The sequence below is a fragment of the Lissotriton vulgaris genome, chromosome 8 (genome assembly GCF_964263255.1).
Source record: "Lissotriton vulgaris chromosome 8, aLisVul1.2, whole genome shotgun sequence".
NCBI lineage: Eukaryota > Metazoa > Chordata > Amphibia > Caudata > Salamandridae > Lissotriton > Lissotriton vulgaris.
Window position 1 is genome coordinate 118,579,710 of NC_141696.1, and position 21,575 is coordinate 118,601,284.

A 21,575-nucleotide genomic window follows, 5' to 3' on the forward strand; every position below is an offset into this window, starting at 1 on the left:
TCGCCTTTGCAAAAGTTAGAGCTATTGGCATTGTAAATGACAACATTTTTATTTATGTGTTGGTTTTGAAAACAGATAAATAAATGGCATTGTCATTTACAATGCCAATAGCTTAATCTCTCGCAAATGCCACACACAAACACACAGACCCACAGACCTCCACACACACACACAGCCCCACACACACACAGAGCCCCACACACACAGAGCCACACACAAACACATAGACCCACACACACACACAGACCCACACACACTCAGACCCCCATACACACACACAGAGCCCCCCACACACAGAGCCCCCCCACACACAGAGCCCTCCACACACACACAGAGCCACACAAACACACACAGAGCCACACACAAACACAGACCCCCACACACACACAGAGCCCCACACTCACACAGACACACACACAAAGACCCCCCCCACACACACAGAGCCCCCCACACACACAGAGCCCCACACGCACACACACACAGGCGTGCGAGCTGTCATGGTTCTCGGGGGCCTGCTGTGCCCCGAGTGCCCACGCCGGCCCGGCCTCCGTACCCAGCTCCTCCTGCAGGCCTCGGCTGGCCAGGGTGGCCGTGCCACAGGTCACACCACGCCTGGGTTGCTGTGCCTCGCTCCAGCCTCTTTGTTTGCGGGGAAGGCCTGCTCCCGAGGCAGCTGAGCGGGTCACAACTCAGCTGCGCCTCCAGCCAACGAATCAATATGATGGCCTTTCACTTTACAAATGGCGCAGCCAATCAATGATCTATGGCCCATCGGGCGATCGATGTTAGGGGATCTCTGGCGCCTTGTGTGGCATCCTCCTTTTAATGGGCATAAGTGGGATCATGGAAGAAAGAGATCGGAGAGGTGTGTGTGTGTGTGCGTGCTGCATGCATGAGTGCATGCTCACGTTCATACAGGTACAAGCGTGTGATTGATGTTGGTTTTGCTCATGTATGACGAGTTCTAGTGGCATGACACATAAGCCCGTGTAGAGTGTACTCCCCCGCACACAAGCGGTTTGCGGGATCACAGAGCCCCTTACACTCAGTCCCTAGTGATCCCCACTGGCAGGGTTTACTTGTGGAAATCTCATCGGCATCGGAACTCAGATGGCGATGCACGTGCACCCCAAGTACCCCGATCCTGCGAACTCTCCCTGAGAACCAATACATTCCTGCCCATCCCTGGAGCTATGAATGTATGGTGGGAAGTGGACAGGCGGACGAATGGAATCGATCGATCGGGTGAGGGGATGGGGAGATGGTTGGACGGTGGACAGACGTGTGGATGGATAGACGGACGCGCAGGAGGGTGGATGGATGGGTTGTTTGATGTATAGATGGATGGACGCACGCACTGACGGATGGATGGATGACTGGATACATAGATGGGCGGCTGAGATGGTCGGTGGACAGGTGGATGGAACCGCGGACTGCGTGTGAATGGGCCGATGAGTCGATGGATGGACTCAATGGATGCAGGTTGGATGGTTTGGATGGATGGATTTGGGACAATGGACCCTCTGGTGAGGGTGGGTGACTAGTGCATGCTGGTACTGCCGCCTTAAATGTGGACGGTTCCGACGGCTGCAGAATGACTGTGGCAAAGTGTGTCGCCCCGTATCCTGCTATCATAGCCCGGATTGTGATGAGGATCAGCGAGCTGTCAGACCCGTGACAGGGGATGCCGCCGACATCTGCAGCCGTAGCCTGTCGCAGCAGTCCTGGGGGTCTCCTGCCACGGACAGGCTGCTCCGGCGAGGACTCTCCAGTACGATGCATGGCGTGTCTGCTTCCAGGGACATCCTTCACCAGCTTGGCCTCTTCAGTGAGATGCTTCTGAGGTCGCATCTTAGAAGTGGTGTACTTTACCTGGAAATGAAGGCCGCACGATGGTCACTGGAGCACTGTGGGGCACCGGCTCACTATCACACCCTCCAGCCATCCCTGACAGGTGAGGAAGGAGACGGCGAGGGAGGCTTTCACTGTCTCCGCGACTCCAGGGCACCTCAGCCCATGCCAGAGAGAAAGGACACCTGTGACTTTAGTCATCTCCGCCCAGGCTAGAAAGGAAGGACAGCTGCCTTTTTGAAAAATAACGGTGAGGTGGAAGAGACTGGTAGCCAGTGCGGGGCAGTCCTTCACAAATGCCGGGCGCCGTGGCTCCACACCCCCTCAGCCTCGCTCCGTTAGCAGGGCCTCACACACTTCTCCAGGGCCAACCGCTGTCATGAAAGGGGCCGGACGTAGCCCAGGCCCGAGTGAGGTAGATGCCGCCCTTGCACCACGTATCCCAAGCCAGGGGAGCGTCAGTGGTGGTCCGGCAACACTCAGGGCCCGTACGCTCAAATGCCCCCACCCGCACTGTCTTCTTGGGCGCTCAGGCCGGCGGCTGTAATGCGCCGCTGCCGCCAGACTTTCAGCAGCACCCTCGGATGTCGCGGGCAGCAGAGCCCACTGCCGCCGCACCCCTACACTGCAGCAGGCTAACAGGGGTGTATCAGGCAGTACAGAAGTCCGCCGCCAGCAGGGCGTCCCGAGCCCCCAGGATACGGGGCACCCCTCGCAGCAATTCACGGCTCTCTCAGTCCGCAGTCCTCCCAAGCAGCAACAGCTTTGCTCCACGGTCACACACCAGCCGCGCCCCAGGCTTGGCTATCAGGCACAGCTGTCTGTCAGCAGCACTCGGTGGCGGGCGCCATTATCTTACTGCAGGGCGCGCGACCCGGATCACTGACCAGCAGGCGGAGAACACTCGTCCTTAACAAAGTTACGTTAGCGCCGTGATAGTGGACGGAGACACGGACAGCGGGAGGGGGGGCGGGAATGGAGACACGGAGAGCGCGAGGGGGGCGGGAACAAAGACACGGACAGCGGGAAGGGGAATGGACAGCGGGAAGGGGGCAGGATACAACCACCCGGGACAGGGACGAGGTTAACAATGAAGAAACACATCGGTGTAAAAAAAATTAAAAATTAAACGCCCACCGCCCCGTGACGGTAAAAAGGGGGCAGGGCTAAAAAAACATAGGAACGCCCACAAATCTGCTCCGAGAATGATTGCCACATCTCTCTTCTAATGGCTAGCCTCCATTTATGGAGATAGCCAATGGAAGAGAGAGGCGGGTTAAAGCCCCATACTGGAGATCAAAAAATTCCGCCTGCGCGACACTACTGCGCAGTGAACGCCAGGCGAAACCTAAAAATAAATGTGCAACTGGGTAGCAAATTGCAATTTAGATGACAAGTGTTGTGATTCGATTTCAGCTGTAATAATGTCAAGCTTTTGTAATTCAAACTGCAAACCAGTGAAAAATTACCTGTCCCCCAAAGTTGAGGCGGTGACTCATTTGCCAAGAGGAAGGCATCTTCTTAGCACCCCCATTTCTTTTAGGAAAAATTAACTGCTTTAAAAAAAAGTTGACTTTATTTAAACACAATCACAGACATTGTGCTCTGTTAACTCCGGTGGGCCACCATCTCATTGACCGTGGCCAATCGAAGTTCAATTTGTGATCAACATCATGAATATTAATGTGGTTGAAAAAAAAAAATATTAATGTGGTTGACCAGGATTCCGACCCACACCAAATTCCACGCTGGCTGTAGAATACATTTTGATCAGTTTTTGAAGCTGGTGCAATGGAACATCTGGCCCTTAGTTTGGCAGCTCAGTCAGAGCAGGAACCTAGCTGAGAAAGAAGGCTAAAGGGAGTCACATGCAGTACATTGAGTGGATAGGTGTGGTGCAGCGGTCAGGGCAGCTGACTTCGGAGAGTGGAGAGGTGTGGTGTAGCAGCCAGGCAGCTAACTTCGGAGCATAGGGTTCACGTTTCGATCCCTGGCTTAGGCGGCAGCTCAGCTCAGCACCACGTGACTCTGGGCAATAGCTCACTTAATTTCCACGATGGCCCCCAGAGCCTTGAGACCCGTAATGGTGAGTATTTTGCGCTTTACAAATCCAAATGCCCATCTTCACTTGGCTTTCACGCCCAGAATCAGGAGGGCACATACGGTGGGCCGCCTCTTCCCCTACAACGCCCCCAAGCTCTGGAATTCCCTACTCCTTGCCATCCACTCTGAACCCAATCTGTTTTCTTTCCGTGAACTTCTGAAAACCTGGCTCTTCCCTCAAAATTCCTTCCTTCCGCTAGCACGCTCATTAGCACTGGGACGCTCCTGGGCAGCCATGCGCTCTATAAATCCTCTTCTATTCTATTCAATTCTATTCTTTATTTACATTGTGGAAGGTGACGCACAATTACAAAAGGCTTATAGTTGACCCTAACTTTGTGCACAAAAGCTACAAAGGGTAGCTAAGATAGCTAAGATTCGCCAAACAAGAACTGTGATTCATGCAGCAGGGATTAAGGAATTCTGGACAAGATATAAGAAGTATGTTAGCTCAGTTGGCCGTTCTATTTTTTGTATGTGCAGTGGTTTCTAGAATATAGGCTCTTTCTTGGTATGAATTTATGCAGGAAAACAAATTAAAAAATAATAATAATTGATTAAGTACAGCATTGGAAGAACAAACCCTGCCTGGAAATCAACCTACATTTTAATTAGATAATTTGGAGGAGAGGTGGTGGGCGGCTATGGCAAGGAAACCCTTGAGGAGGGGGTCCAGTAAAAGCCCCTCTTCTGGTGACACCGTACAGTCCTCCTCTGCCAAGAGACATGTATACAAGCAGCCACTCCATTCCTCGAAACATCCGCCATAACCCAACTATGGCACATTTCCGCCATTGCCGGAGGACTCTAAGGAGCTGCCGACCACCAATGACAACAACAGCATGAATGGAAAATTTGTTTTTTTTACATTTGGTTCTACATTGTTATGGCGGATGATTGCTTTGGGGGTGACGACCACCTTCACAGATAGAAGGCCTATCTCCAAGGTATTCAATGTGTTTATAAAGACAAGTGTATTGAAGGCGATAAGCAAACTGTAGGCAACATTGGAGAATCCAGGGGAAAACAATGTAGGGTATCAAGAATAGAAGTGATGAGATTAAATGTTCTCGAGGGAATATTGAGACAAGTTGTTGAGTGAAGGTAGCTTTCAGAGGCTGAAGTATACATGCAGGCAAGCCTGATAGAAGCAAATCACCCCATCAAAACTCAAAAACGTCAAAGTTCAAATCCTAGTCTGACAGAGCTCTCCAGAGACCCAGTTCTATTCAGGGGTAGTGTATTCACTCATGCTTTTTTCTTTGCATTATGAGATTTTTAATTCTGTTAAACACGTTTCAAAATGAAGAAGGTAAGCCCCAGAATCCAAAGATTATTTTTTCATTGCATCAGCTACTCACGCATGGAGCTGGGAAACTTTAGAGCTTTGCCATGACAGTTAAAAAGATTTGAAAGAAGATGGAAAGTGCAGGGATTTGCAACTTTATCAATTTATATTTTTAAAGGATGAAGGGAAATCCAGAAGGAAGCTCCAAAAATTACATAGGAAATCAGAGCTGGAGTTTTACCATAGGAAAGGACTGTAGGCAAAAGTTAACCTCATCACTGCGGCGCGAATTCCGCCGCAGTGCTGAACATTCCGATCGCGGGCGTGGTCATGACGGCTCTCGGCCGTCATCCGCACACGCCCACCGTGACTCATGACGGCCGGGAGCCGTCATGAGCATCGAAGAGGTTAAATGTGAAAGAAAAAAAAACAAGTTCGGAAAAACACAGAATTTTGCTTTTCTATGATCCATTTTTAAAAAATGGAAACAATCCAGGGCCTCTTTACAAGGGTCTAGGTATTTCAGTGCAGTTATCGAGTGAATGCTCATATGGGAGAGTGCAGTGTTTTAAGTGCTTCTGAGTATCTTTCAATCACAAGTTAGGGAGGTCCAACTGGCGAATAGCATGCAGTTTGGGCTCCTGATTGCTCATATTTTGCCCGCTTTCCGTCATCTTGCCCCTGAGCAGGCTCAAGTTGGGTTTTCTTAGATAGGTTTACACAGTGGAAACAACTCATGAGTGCAGTAAATCCACATTGCTTGTAATTCTGATTTGGGTGCAGACTCCCATCAGCTCATTATGAAGATTGCTGGGGTTCTCATGGAAAGGCCGGGAGACTCCAGTCCATGCAGTCCAAGCAGAATTTAAAACAACAGACATTAGTGAGAGATGATTTTGGGCAATCTGTGCGGTTGTAATACAAGTTCACTCACTGAATATTAAAAACAACTTAAAAACAATAATCCTCTCTTCTTTTCCTCTTTCTTTCTCTTTTCTCTTGTACATATTCTTCTTTTTTTTCTTTTTCTCATTTTACCACTTTAGTATTCATTTGATCCGTTTTTGTACTTATTTCATCTTTGAACATCTTTCAGATTTCATGTTTCCATTTTGTGCCGCTATTTTATTGTACTATTTCTTGTAAAACTTCAATAAAAATCTCTTAAACAAAAAAAAAAAAACCAATAATTGACGTAGCATTAGAGGCAAGGCCCTGAGAGCAGTCAGTTGACTGTGCATAAGTTCTCTTTGATGGAATGAATGAGTTAGTGCCTCATTTAGTATTTAGTGGATGGAATACTCCATCACAAAAGTTACGGCTGTCCCGTCCGTCATATTACAAGTGCATTCTATCCAATGACACTTGGAATGTCCATCACAGTTGCAATAGAGTATCCCATCTGCCAAATCTAAATCAAGTTCTAAATCTATAAACCCAGGATATGCCCACCTGCACCTCTATGAGCGGACAGCGGTGGAAGTGGAATGAGGAAGGAAGACATGGACAGAAATTGACCGACCTCACAGGATTTGGATAGAGAGTTGCAGGAAAAGCATGTTTTGCTAGTCGTATTTTGATCAGTAATATGTACAAAACATGTTCAAAAATATGTACAAAAAATGTACTGTAGTTTAAAAGCAGTGCTGAGGCATATCTACAGTGTAGCAGTTTTTATTTTGTTTGAAAAGTGTTGTAAAAATGTTATTTGTTGTTTTTCATACCTAACTGTGATCTTCCGCCTTCACGCCCTTGCTTTACATGCTTTTCAGATGCATCCAAGTCTCTTCGGAGACAGCGGTGCACTCTGATTGGTTCCTATCCACCCACTCAAGCCCAACAATTCCGGTGTCAATGTCAAGCCTTGAACACTAGGGCGGGATCGCTGCTATATGATAGGATCAGGGTATTCTTCTAGTAAAACACACTGTAATGTAATAAAAAACAGTGTTTTGGATTTTGAGACACGAACCACTCCCCACAGATGTCTGTAGTTAGTCCATTTGGTCCTGAATACTGCGTCAAAATAATTGACTGAAATTCAATTAGCAAAGCAATTACATGTTGTTTCCATGTCTCAGGCCGAGGAAGGCGTCCTTTTAAAGGGTAATGGAATAGTTATCGAGCCCAGCTCCAGCGGTGTTGCTAAACCACAGAAGCCAAGAGAAACACCATCACTGTCCCTACGAGGACACAACTCCTAGTGAATTTAGGTCCATTCAAACGAGTGCATCAAAAACTAAAAGCACAGTCCTATCTAATTTGGTCCCAGTCTACCCCACTATCAAGAACAGTACATGCGCACTCCATTACGGTTAATCACCAGTCCTTGTATGTATAGGCATGCATTGATGAGTGTGTGCCTTGTAGCACGTATGTGCATTAAGTGCTTTCTGGTGTCACAGATTAAAATGAACCTGTGAATCTTCACGTGCAGCGTGAAATCCAATAATCCAATTTAAGACGATGTCTGATACATAAAAGAAATAGCTTCAGTTACTGCCAAGGCCAAGGTTATCAAAAGGTGATTGGTGGAATGCTTGAATTTATCTCAGCCACTGGTAATCACTCGGACTGTATCCCAATCCATAGTTATTTTGCACACCATGACACCTCAGTTTGGATCCAGCCATATGCAAATCAGTCTTAAACCTGCTCCAGTGGGAACAGTCAAGCCCGAAATGCCAGGCCTGGTCCTCCCTGAACAAGAACAGTAACATAGGACCAACTATACCTGACTGATGATCCTTAATTAGGGCTAAACCGGTCCTGGGTTGCCTGGGTCCTTTGTAGCAAAACACACACAGTGTTAGACTGAATGGCAGCCTGACAGTGCCCTGAGGCAAAATACAGGAATAAAAGCAAATTGAAAAATGTGGTGGAGGCACTCAAAACGATACACTTTTTATAGTAGCATTTACAAATACAGATGGTGGCATTTTACCTATGGCAGTCTGTTCACAAAATTAAGTAGAGTAAATTGGAATTCACTTTACTAAAGAATTTCAGAAAGTCATAGGGATTTGCCATTTATTTTCCTTATTTAACATAACTTTAACTTACCATACAGACCAACAATGGCACGGGGTCCCTAGCTTCGTGTCAACATACTTACGCTGATGGAATTCAACACACCTACAGATCATAACAATTGCTGCAAATGCTCATGATGTGGTTGTGGCAATGCTTAGAAATGCCTATTATGAGTATTCATGTACGTCTTTCACTTCACTGACTATTTGAGACTCCTGGCAGCATGTAAAAACACCTCAATTACTCTCTCACACGCCCTCTCCCCCCTCCTCCTCTCCTAATCCCCTCAGTTACAACACACCTACTCCTGACCAGCCCAACATGTGTCTCCACTGTCACAACTCGGTGAGGAGCCACAAGGAAGTCAAGGGTGGTTGCACAAGGACTGTGGCGATCTGGGCCTGACCTACTGAAGCACTGTAAACTGAACACAAAATACACACTTTTTAAACTTGTCCCTCAGGCAGTGGGGTGAGCAGTTCTCAAGGTAGTGTGCAGGGCAGAGACTCAAAGCTGAAAAGTTACCAAAAGGCTTTCACTGGTGATTGCCAAAGAACTATGCATGTGGGCACAGGGTTTTATTAAGAGGTACTATTGGAAAAACAGGCAAATCTGTCTCAAACTTCGACTATTGTCAGAGGTGCAAGGTTCCTGTGTCTGCCGTAGGCAAACCTGAGTCAGCGGACCATGGGCCATTTTTTCAAGGGTGCAGTCAACAGAGCTTTCCCCAAAGCCCAGAGAGCCCCAGTGTCTCAGAAGCATGATTGCACGGATGTCGCAGTTACCTGAACACAGCAGCAGCCTCACCTGGAGCGCAGGGCCCTTTGTTTGCCCTTCCTGTGCTTGTGCAAGGGACCCTCCTTTCTCCATTGTTATTCCAGAGCTCTGGGCAGACCATGCGAAGTCAGATGTGCAGCAGCAGGCTCTGCCTGTGGAACAGGCCCGAGGCAAAAGCCCCCTCTCAGACATGTGAGGAGTGTTGTAAATAGAATTAGGTAGGCAGCAGGACACGTCTTGAGGTTATTAAGATAGGTTTATTAAGTTAAGACAGCAGAAGACAGCAGAGCAGTAAACCTCACAGCTGACCAAACTAACTGCCAAGGCTGGAATCCCACACACACCAGATAGAACACTCTTAGATTTGAAGATAGAAACACTACGAAAGGACTACAGACACCAAGTAGCCATAGTGAACCAAGTAAGAATATACAACAAGGAGCCCATGCTCCAGTGCTGGTGATACTTTGTAAGGACAATCCACTGCTCAGTGGCAGGGTCAACACAGAGGGCCTGGTTCACAAAGGGCCTCTGCACTTGTGGCGGAGGCCTGCAGTCGTGGGGGAGTCTTCGCACTCGAGATGGAACCTCCACAGTGAGCATTCTTATTGCGGAGATTCCGCCCCAAGTGCAGAGACTCCCCCACAACAGTGGGGCCTCCGCCACCAGTGCGGCGTCCCGTTGTCGATCGGGCCCATAATGTCTGAAGTTGGGAGGAGTCTTCTGAAGTCATGGATGTGGTCACTTTCTTTCTTTCTTTCTTTCTTTCTTTCTTTCTTTCTTTCTTTCTTTCTTTCTTTCTCTCTTTCTTTCTTTCTTTCTTTCTTTCTTTCTTTCTTTCTTTCTTTCTTTCTTTCTTTCTTTCTTTCTTTCTCTCTTTCTTTCTTTCTTTCTTTCTTTCTTTCTTTCTTTCTTTCTCTCTTTCTTTCTTTCTTTTTTATCTCTTTCTCTCTTTCTTTCTTTCTTTCTTTCTTTCTCTCTCTCTCCCTCTCTTTCTTTCTTTCTTTCTTACTTTCTTTCTTTATTTCTTTCTTTCTTTATTTCTTTCTTTCTTTTTGGTACAGCATGCTGGCTGTGTTTTAAGTAGCGACCATAGCATTGAGGTTTGCTCCTGCAGCCTTCTCCTGCAGGGTTGTCTTCCACTGCCAACTTTACCAGGCCAGGTATGCTCTGGTATCCAGGCAGTGCCACAACCTCCCCGGCAGTTCCTTGCTGACTCTCCAGGTGATGTGACCTCCTCTCTGGCAGACTGGCTGTCGGCAGCACCAGCCCGGGATCTCTAGTACTCGGCAGAGTGGAGCCTCTTTGGTCAGCGAGAAATCTGTCGACAAGTGGAGTCATGTTGCAGACAGGGAATGTTGATACCAATGTCTTGGCCAAGAAACCAACCACAGTGGTTCCCACTCTTGGTGTATCTTTGTTTCAGGTTTTATTGTCCACAGAAGGTAGTGATGAGAGGTGAACCAAACTGGAACACCCAAACCCTGAGCACATTCAAGCACAAAGACCTTGCACCTGGTAGCAATGAGCCTATAGGAATAGCACACCTATCTGTCTGTCTGTCTGTCTATCTATCTATCTATCTATCTATCTATCTATCTATCTATCTATCTATCTATCTATCTATCTATCTATCTATCTATCTATCTATCTATCTATCTATCTATCTATCTATCTATCTATCTATCTATCTATCTATCTATCTATCTATCTATCTATCTATCTATCTATCTATCTACCTATGCATCCATCCATCCATCCATCCATCCATCCATCCATCCATCCATCCATCCATCCATCCATCTATCTATCTATCTATCTATCTATCTATCTATCTATCTATCTATCTATCTATCTATCTATCTATCTATCTATCTATCTATCTATCTATCTATCTATCTATCTATCTATCTATCTACCTACCTACCTACCTACCTATCTATCTATCTATCTATCTATCTATCAATCTATCTATCTTACTGTCTGTCCATCCATCTATCTATCTTACTCTATTTATCTGCGTCCGTCCGTCCGTCCGTCCGCCGTCCGTCCGTCCGTCCGTCCGCCGTCCGTCCGTCCGTCCGTCCGTCCGTCCGTCCGTCCGTCCGTCCGTCCGTCCGTCCGTCCGTCCGTCCGTCCGTCCGTCCGTCCGTCCGTCCGTCCGTCCGTCCGTCCGTCCGTCCGTCCGTCCGTCCGTCTGTCTGTCTGTCTGTCTGTCTGTCTGTCTGTCTGTCTGTCTGTCTGTCTGTCTGTCTGTCTGTCTGTCTGTCTGTCTGTCTGTCTGTCTGTCTGTCTGTCTGTCTGTCTATCTGTCTCCCTGGCTGTCTGACCGTCTAATTAGAGCACTCTTCTAGGGATGCATGCAGTCTTTTCGGTGCTACCCTGTAAAAGAATGCTCTGTTGTTTTTCCCTTTTCTATTTTTTAGTGGTTTTCTCCCCAGGTGTAATCGACCTTTACAGTCAGTTGTATAAGTAAGGTCATTTTTGAATGCCTTCAATTGCTCGCAGCATTTCTGTCTGAAATGTTCATTTCTTTTTTCATAACAACTGCATATTTCAGCGATCCCTTAATGGCCTGGCCACTCGATGCATACCTGAGCATATTTCCACATTTGCATTCACGTGTGTTTCGTGGGTGAGCTCGAGAAATGCAACTCGACGGTTTTAGACTTCTGCTTAGCACAGTGATCTGCAGCCTTCACATGTTTGGGGCCTTCATACATAAGTAAGCACCTCACGCGCTGTTTCCATCTGCACTTACCCGAACTTATGTTGAAAATGGAAAATCAGTAGCTGTATATAAAAAGTGATACATGGGTTTCAGGGTGGAGGGAACGTTTCTGAATTCAGACTCCCAAGAACACTTTCTCTGCATTTGTATTCGTTTTTGTGCTGCTCGGTGTACACCAAAGCATATAAGGAGAGAGAGTACAACACGAGGCCTTTCTGACATAAAGCAGAGGTCACCTGACATCTTCTGTACCCAGGTTGCTGACCAGTAAGTAGACATATGTCTTTCTAGATGACCGCAGGAAAAAAATCCACATTTCATACCTTAATCATGGCTATTAAATGTGTGAGAAGTGTCAGATCATGTTGTGTACAGAGAAGACACCCTACCGGAGTGGGTAATCGCCACATGTAGGGCCCGATTCACAGAATGACTTTAAGACTCAATCCTAAACTTACTACTATTTTGGTATTCACAGAATGCACTTACTACGTTTGGCATTAACAGAATGAACTTACTACTTTTGGTATTCACAGAAGTTAGGATTTTGTCTTAAGTCTGTCTTAAGTCTGTCTTAAGTCTGTCTTAAGTTTGTCTTAAGACAAACTTAAGACAAAATCCTAACTTCTGTGAATACCAAAAGTAGTAAGTGCATTCTGTGAATACCAAAATAGTAGTAAGTTTAGGATTGAGTCTTAAGTTCATTCTGTGAATCGGGCCCGTTGTGTCCTGGGCTTGTCGTCATTGGTGCAGTCCTTCTTCTCATGGTGGGTCCTCGCTTCAGTCAGCTAAAAAATGATGGAATGGAATCCTTGGGTGTGTCTTGACTAGGTGGCCCTGTTGCATGCTCCCTATTGCTGAAAGTCTGCTATCTCAGGACTTACTTAATGCCCATAGACCAGTGTTTCACTGGCACGTGAGGGGTCCTCAAAAAAGTGTTACCACGTGTCTTTAGAAAACCTGTTTTTCTTTAACGGTTGTGGTGTCTGGCACTTATTAAAAACGACATACATGTTTGCACCTGTGCGGAAAGTGGTGTCAACATGTTTCTCTGCCAAAAATTGTGGACAGCTTCTTCAGGACCTATATATCATACAATGAATACAGTCTACTATGGGAACACCGGTGCATCCTATAATATTCTCTGCTCTATTTGTGCTTGAAGAATGGAACCTACTGAAGTATTGGAACAGGTGTACTTAGACTTCCGTACGCCCCCATGTACATCGCAGATACACATCTGTCAGGCAGTGGTGGAAAGTCAGAGAGAAAGACACACCTCCACGTACTTGTCATCCATGTAGGTACATGGTAAAAGAGCTAAACGCATGAATAGGGCCATTTATTGTTGTTTTATTGAGAGGGAGTCCAATTGTTTGTTCCCCTAAATCTTTGGATCATGCATAGCCTGCTATAAAATAATGAAGATATTTAAATACATTATAAACCAGACATACTCTTTACGTATGTATTTGTTAAGGGTGATTAATGCTGATTTGATTCATTAAATGGCAAATGGGAAAATATATTCTTGTATTAAAATGAGACAATAAACGATCCTTTTCTTGTCTGCATGGGGGAGGGGCAGCAGCGACTTACACTGCGGATACGAGTCAATCCTAGAGTGTATACAATGGCTCAGTAAGTTAACACTCGCCACTGACATCAGCAGTGATCTGAAGGTCACGAGTCTGAATCCCAGCACAGACATTCAGCCTCCCATCTTTCTGAGGATGGTAAATTGAGTATCATTAACCCGCTGGGCGGGAAGGGGGCTACGCGGCGCCGCCATGCTCGTGACGGAACCACTCCGTCATGAGCCACAGGCGCGCTGTGCTTGTGACGAGTGCTCCGTCACGGCCCCGCCCGCTCATTAATACAGCCGCGCAGGTGCGAAATCGCTGCCGCGCAGGCGTGGCGGCCGGGCCGTGATGGAATTACCTCATCATTAGTACAGCCTGTCCGTGGCTCGTAACGGAGTGGTTCTGTCACGAGCACGGAAGGGGTTAAAGTTGAAAACTGCGGAGGTATGGACGGTAAGCAGGAATTTAAGTGGGCCGGGTCTCGCGGGTGCTAAGTACTAGCAGTTCTAAAAAGCAGGTGCTGAGACGCGTCCTTATCGGGCTCTCGATTTTTGCCTTCGTCCACAGGGTGAAAACAAATCTTAACTCTGCAGCAGTGCCACTCTTCCCTGCCTTTGGGGTAACCTCGAGGAGACTCGTTAACGTTCTTTCACTGTCTCATCATTTCAGAACTGAAGGATTGTCATATTATGTTCAACGAAGTCATAGTTGTTGCTTATGCAACTAACAACCATTGACAAAGCCAATAGTTTTGGCTTCCTGTGGGTGTAATATTACTTGTTGTGTTATATATCTGGATGTAATGACAGAAGCAGCAAGCTACCAGTCGGGCCACACACAATGCTAAGCACAGAATTTTCGCTTATGTGTTTTAAGCCACGCCCCTAATTACATTGTCCACGCCCCTTTGAAGGAAACCCCCCACAGTTTTTTCATCCCACTTAAAGCCCTGTGTGTTAGACTAGGTTAGGTGTGCAGTCTTTCTGTAAGGTTTGCGCTATATACAAACTACATACATTCAAGTTATATAATCCTGTGCTCTCCGTACGGCTGCGTCTGAGCGCTGCTTCAGGCAAGACCTAAAATCCTGGCTCTTTTACCCAAGTGTAGCTATGAGTGTCAGGTCTGTTAATCAGTCTCTGCTTTTGAGCACCGGGGCAGCTCAGTTGAGGCAGCTGTGCGCTTTACAAATGCCTTCGATTGATTAATTCCTGGCTCTGCATGAAAATGTGTGTGGTGCCTTCACTGTCTGCTTCACAGTCGAACTTGGCTATGCAAAGTCCTTCTGACTTGTTTAAGTTCGCACTTCATTGTGACTATGCAGTTCATTAGTCGCCTGTTAAGTGCCAGTTTACTAGATGGGCTTTTGGGCACTTTATTATTTTTATCTCGGATCTGACTGGATGAGCCCCTGAGCATCCACATGACATGGCTGTGATCCGAGGCAAAGCACAGCCATCGGAGCAGAAGGCTGGAAGCTAATCCCAGCTTAAGTGTAACAGCAGCCTGGCCTTTATGAAATGCTGGCACCTTGTATAACTGGCAGGGGTGGTGCTCATTGGAGGGAATGGCCTCTGTGCTCCTCACAGGAGAATTAAAGCCCTTTATTCCCCACTCTTTTATTGTGATATTGCATTGACGATTAGCTGCTGTCTCAACCCTTCTAATACTTTAATCTGCACAGAATACATTGTGAAGGTCTTGAATAATACTGTGCAAAACATAAAATATTACTGTTGCTTTTCTGGTGAGGCACTCGATGTCAAAGGAAAGCTGCCAGAGAGACAAAAAAACCTGCAAGCACCTGTGAGTTTACGTTAGAGCAGGAAAAGGTTTACACTGATGCAGAATTTATTGGGTGGACTTCTTAACTCTGAACCAGTGGCGGGTTTTTAGTTAACGAAATTGAAGAGCTGGAAGATACACCTGGTGTGCTCACAATCACACAATGCCTCAGTGAGAGATAGCAAGGATAGCACCGAAAGTAGCTGGCACAATGAACGCAGGCAGGCAGAAGGAAACATCCTTCTCTCTCTCCTGCATAGCTGACATGTTTCTACTTTTTCTTTGTGTGTTACGATGGGGAAACATCCGTTACAATGCAACTTTTACTCCGCACTACCATTACGACGCAGCTATTACAACACAAGTCCTTACAACGACTTTCGCTGGAGGGCGCTGTAGGATAGGGAATAGTTTAATTTTCTATCCAACACCTTCCCTACTATCCACGGGGACTGGAGTTGAAATAGAAAATTAAACTATTCCACTATCCAGCGCTCCCCAACGCAAGTCGTTGTAACAACTTGCGTTGTAAAAACTGCGTTGTAATGGCATGTGGAGTAAAAGCATGCGTTGTGATGACATACATCCGTTACGATGATCAGAAAACGTAAAATAATAATTAAAGCAATGGTGATCATTTCCAAATAGACATTCGTCTGCGTATACAAGGTGCGTTTTTCTGTCTGTGTTAAGTCCAAATGCACTATGGCAAAAAACCTTTGGGTCCATAGATATCACTTATTCACACAGCACAGTGCAGCAGCCACAACTGCTGCGCTGTGTGAAAAGGAGAGAGGAGGAGAGCGCCATATTTACAGAAATGTGGCGCTCTTCTCCCCTTTCTCTAGTGCCAGCACTGAAATCAGTGCTGTACACCATAGCGACATTTTGAGCCATAGCGCACGGGTGTCTCTGTGAGTCTGGCATAGGTTTTCTACTGGAAAGGTGCCCTTCCAGTACAAAATACTATGCATTGACTGGCTGTAACCCTTTTGCCTCTTTGTATGTGTGCTGTAAAGACCATAGTTAGAAAAGGATCCCCTTTGGGCATCCTAATACAACATGGCAAAGACACTCTTCACAGCAAATATATCACCAGAACAAAACACCACCACCATCAAAGGCCAAGTGCTCACAATTATAAAATAATGTTATTAAAATTAACCAAACACATGGTCCGATACAATGAATTATCATACAGCGTAAAAAAGAAGTTAAAATCTTACTGACATTTAACACAAAAATATGATAATCGGGGGAACCTGTAAGAAAAAGGGTTTCTAATAAAAAATGAAGGCAAGTACATTAGATCAAGATAAAATTTTCAACATGTAGTTATTGCACAGAGAACTTCAACAATACAAAATCGGAAAATGTCTGAAAATGTCTTCACAATCTACAGTATCCCTTCACACAGTTGCGTCAACACTACACCACCTTCCTCAGGAAAAGAAACAATGTCTCCCACATGGAATCTTGGATCTATACATGATCACAAAAGAATATTATGAATAAAAATAATTAGCCCTTGAAAGATGTAACTCCACTATACACTCTGAGATGCATACGCATTATGAAATTGGTTTTAAAAAGAAGGGGGTGGATGGATAGGCACCCTCTATCCTTGGTTGTTTGGAGAATGACTTTCCCTTTTAGTCTCCAATTATATCTGTGTGGAGTTTGAGAGAAAGAGGTATATGTGTGTTTGGATGTATCACCAGGATATGAACACAGTTTTCTTCTATTTTACAACTTTCAAGGGCTAATTGTTTTTTAATCATAATATTCTTTTGTGATCATGTATAGATTCAAGATTCCATGTGGGAGACATTGTTTCTTGTCCTGAGGAAGGTAGTGTTTTAGCAATGATACCCACCGAAACGCGTCGAAGCAACTGTGTGAAGGCATACTGTAGATTGTGAAGACATTTTCAGACATTTTCTGATTTTGTATTGTTTAAGTTCTCTGTGCAATAACTACATGTTGAAAAATCGATCTTGATCTAATGTACTTGCCTTCATTTTTGATTAGAAACCATTTTTCTTGCAGGTTCTCCCTATGATCATGTTTTTGTATTAAATGTCCGTAAGATTTTAACTTATTTTTAAAACTGTATGATAATTCATTGTATCGGATCATTTGTTTGGTTTATTTTCATAAAATAATTTTATAATTGTGAGCACTTGGCATTTGAATGTGGTGGTGTTTTGTTTTTGTGATATATTGCCTTTGCCTTGTTGTATTAAGCTGTGCAAAGGGGGTCCTTTTCTGACTACGGTCTATTTGGTGCCATACTCCTTTGTGGTAAAGGGGCCCCTCTCATTTTCTTTGTGGTGTGTGGTGTAAAGTACAGAACACATACAAAGTCAGAAAAGGAAGGAGAAATGAGAGCATTTCTCCTACGTTATGCCTACTTCAAAAGGGTGCAGTTTTCTGAAGCTAAACCCTGCCTATTTAGTAAATAGCGGCAGAAACCTTAGGTGGCTTCATGGGAACACCCTTGGTGCTGCTTTGCGTTACTTTCATGTTATTTCCAGCATTAAACAAGTTTAGCGCTGGAAGTAAACCTGAAAAAAAGTTTTTGGGCTGATTTGCATCACTTTTTTCAAGCAACGCGGTGTAAAATCTTAGTAAATCTCCTCCTGGTTGTTCGAGCTGCAAATCACACTGCTTTTTAGCCACTCCTTTTTATGGCCCCATTTCTTTTTTGGCTTTCTATTACTATTACATTAAACAGAACATGGCTTTCACCCAAAACATGAACATTTTAGTTGCACAATTATATATTAATGTGGTGTGGCTCCAGTGCTTTAGTGGGGCAAACCTGGATCTCAGCCTGAGGCGTGGTTCGACGTTGCCGGCTTGACTCTCGATGACGGGTCAGTCACCTTATGGGGCTTTTTGATGAAAATTCTCTAAATGTTCTCAAATTTCTGGATCTTCATCTGGAAAGTCCCTTTGGAATCTTGAAGTGCCTACTACACCAGTTCAAGGTTCCAGAAGCTCTGAGTTGCTCCTTGGGAAGTTGGGACTACAGGACCCACAATGCACTTGGCCAAATCCTTCAAAGTCCAGGTGAAGCTGGTCATCTGGGTTCTTCTTGGTGGAGATGCTGCAGGTGGAGCTCTTTTAACCTGTTGCTTTCAGGGAGTCCACTCCTTAGATATTTAGAGGAAGGCAAATTCTGTCTTTTGGTGAAGCTGAAAGTGTGCAGCAGGTGCAGTCCTTAATAGTGCAGTCCTCTTGGCGCAGTCCAGGAGTTCAGCAGGGAAGTCCTTTTTGTTTCCTTCAGGCACAGATCTAAGTTGCTGGGCAGCTCTCCCACATTTAGGCAGGTTTCTGGGCTGGCAAGAAGGTGGGTACTCATGACCAATGTGGTGCAGGGTGTCACCCTCTGTGATGACCACTTCCTCTGAAGTATGGGATTTTCTTGTCCCAGAAGGCACGATTCCCCAAAAATCTAAATGGAGAAATTCTCTCCTGGAGGTTCAGGTCTGGCTAAGCCAACCCACAGGTGTGGCTAACTTTCCCTAACACACCCTTTGGCCCCTCTCCTAATTAAATTGCAGGAGCTCCCATCTAGCTGGGGGTGCAGGAAGTGGGGGGGTGTCTTATCTTATCTTATCTTATGCGGAATTTGTTAAGCGCGCGGTCACCCAAGGGTTTCATGGTGTCTGGTTCCTGCACTCACTAACTTTTTCCCTTTGAAGACCAGTTTGGCTACCCAACCCCCTTCCTGTCCTGGCATCTTCAGGCTGCAGATCTCATCCCACAAGATGTCTCCTTTTTCTCAACTCAGGCCACTTCACACCTAATCAAGAGAGCTTGGCTCAGCCTGTCAAAGGCTGGCCAATCAGAAGAGACTGCTACAGGGCTGAATTGGGTATCTTTGGGAAAGGAGTTCCATAACTTCTTTCCTAAAATAATTATATTAAATACAGTCTTGGCAAGTTGCTGGATTTATTGCAACTATTAATTTGACAGTTTGAAATGTTATCTGAAGTCACTCCTGTGAAAAGTTAGACTTTATTAATGTTAAATAAAGCCTTCCCATGTTAGGCTAGGGAGCTAATGCACAACAAAGGGGAAATAGAATTGGTAGTTTTTCCCTCACAAGGGCATATAAAACATATTTTATAGTGCCCCTGCTTATTGTAACATTGCACCCTACCCTTGGGGCACCTAGGGTGGACATTAGGAATGACCTGACTTATATGTAAAGATAAGGTAGTACATTTATTTCCAAAGTTGAATTTGGACATATTTTGATTTTGAAAGCAGCCTGCAAGGTAGGGCTGGCTTTTAAATCTACAGCAGACACTACAGCAATGCCACTAAAGTGCATTAAACCCACTGGGCCTCTAAACCTACACACCCTACAATATTCTAGGAGCTTACAGGTAGGTTTTCATACCAATTGTAATTACACCCAATTACTATATACCTTCTAAACCGAGCACTGGTCCTGGGCCTGGTTAGCCGGGCCCAGGACTAAATCGGAGTCGGTAACCACCAGTATCAGTAAAAATAAATGGGGGTGATGAGGGCAAAAGGGTGACTTTCTCACACACACTCTGTGTGTGGGTAAATCTACGAGAATCCAGTTAGCATTTGATTTTGATTCATTTGGCCCACTTATGAGACAGAGGTGTGGCATCACCTTCTTCATTCAGAAAAGCTGCAGTGTCCCTCACCTGGATTTAACATTGGGAAAACTCCCTTCTCATTGGTGGACTTCCTCATTGTGCACAAGTTTGGTTGAGGCCATTGGTGAGACTGCTGATAGGTTCATGGCACTGATGTGCATTGTTTTTGATGTGTTCATTGGGAATATTCTCTTCTGATAGGTTATCGGCCTCAATGTGAAAGAGTTCGGGTGAGGCTATTTCTGTTTATTCTTTGCTTATTGCTCAAATGTCATGTTCTTGCTTGTTTGTTAAATAGTTTTTGGGGTGGCATTCAGCAGAGGGGAGTTTTGTATTTGGGTGTTTTTGTTAGACATCTCACTCAGCCTGATGGGCGAAGCTTTTGGTGAGGTTTCAGCATGTTTACAGTCAGAACAACATGGTGAGCCCATAGGACTTGAGCTGTGAGCTCATGTGTTCACGGTGACTGTGATTCAGCATCATTTTAGTAATGGTGCTGCATTTTTATAGAGCACATCAGTAACTGTTTTAGGCCCTAGGAGCTGTTGGATGTAGAAAATAGAAAGGGCTTGCAATGGGCCATGGCAGTGGCTTCCATATTGTCTATGTGAAGACTGAGAGACATGTTGTGATGAAACTAAGTATGAGGATTCTAGGCTTGTGGCCTATGAGCCATTACTAAGTTATAGTTCTTACACATGAGCACACTATACTGTAGTGTGGTTCCTATATTCCCAATAGGCTCTGCGCATTGGAATAGTGTATCCTGTAGTTTAGACGTAGGACTGAAGTCGACTAGGTCTCTACCGAATATACTAGACTTAATTGTGTGTGTGCCAGCTAGCTCAGAGGTCACTAGAAACTTTCTCGAATGAACAAGAAGGGATTAGTTTCTGACAACCGCTTAAAAAATGACAACTTTGATTCCCAAGAGTAAGAAATATATCTCTAGAGTCGCGGAAACAATAGATAGTTATTTCACTCAGTTAATCGTGCATGCTTCGTTTCACCAGAGGTGCAGAGAAATAGAGAGATGGGCATTTTCAATAAAAGGTTTTTATTGAACAGTCTTCTTTCTCAAGCATAAGAAATGAACTGCTGCAATCCTAATGCTTGTGGTAAAGTACAAAGAGTACAGTACGAAGAGAATTAGAAAATAATATTGTAAAAGCATGATATGGTTTCAAAGCCATAAAATACCTAAGATGCATAAAATACATACACTGACAAATAATGACTAAAAGTACTCAACTGGTGCTTCTAAAAATACGCCTACCCCGGTGTACCTAACCTAGGTCTAGTACAAGGGAAGAAGTAACTAATATGTAGCCTAGTTCTATTATTCTTTTGCCATGAATCTATTCCAAGAATTCTGTTAGGGTCCAATCAGCTCCGTACCTTGGTTTTAGAATGAAGGAGGTCTTGTATCTCTCTCTCAGGACTCGATTCCCCCGCAAGGGTAGCCTGGAAACACTGGAGCTGGATTTCTCGGCTGGAGAAAGTACAGCGTATTTCAGTGCTTCACCTGGAGGGTCGGCTTCCTTTGGCACTTGCAGCAGCAGGGCGCGTCGGACAAGTAGAAAGTCAAACTGCTCCAAACCACTGTGTGTTTGTTTGGACAAGTGTGGGCATATCTATACCTTGAAGGTGCCGAGTTTGATGTAAGATTGGACATAATAACGTCATTAGAGACTTGATTCTTTGAAAACTCCATGGGCCTCATTTATGAGAAATGACGCACAGCTGCGCGAAAGCAGCGATGCGTCACTTCTCAGTGC

General features: G+C 45.2%; 1 protein-coding gene across 2 annotated transcripts in view; it reads left to right on the top strand.

Moving 5' to 3' along the window:
• LOC147693572 (beta-arrestin-1) overlaps positions 1 to 21,575 on the top strand; it is a 903,972-nt gene that overhangs the window by 96,705 nt on the left and 785,692 nt on the right. The window lies entirely within an intron of this gene.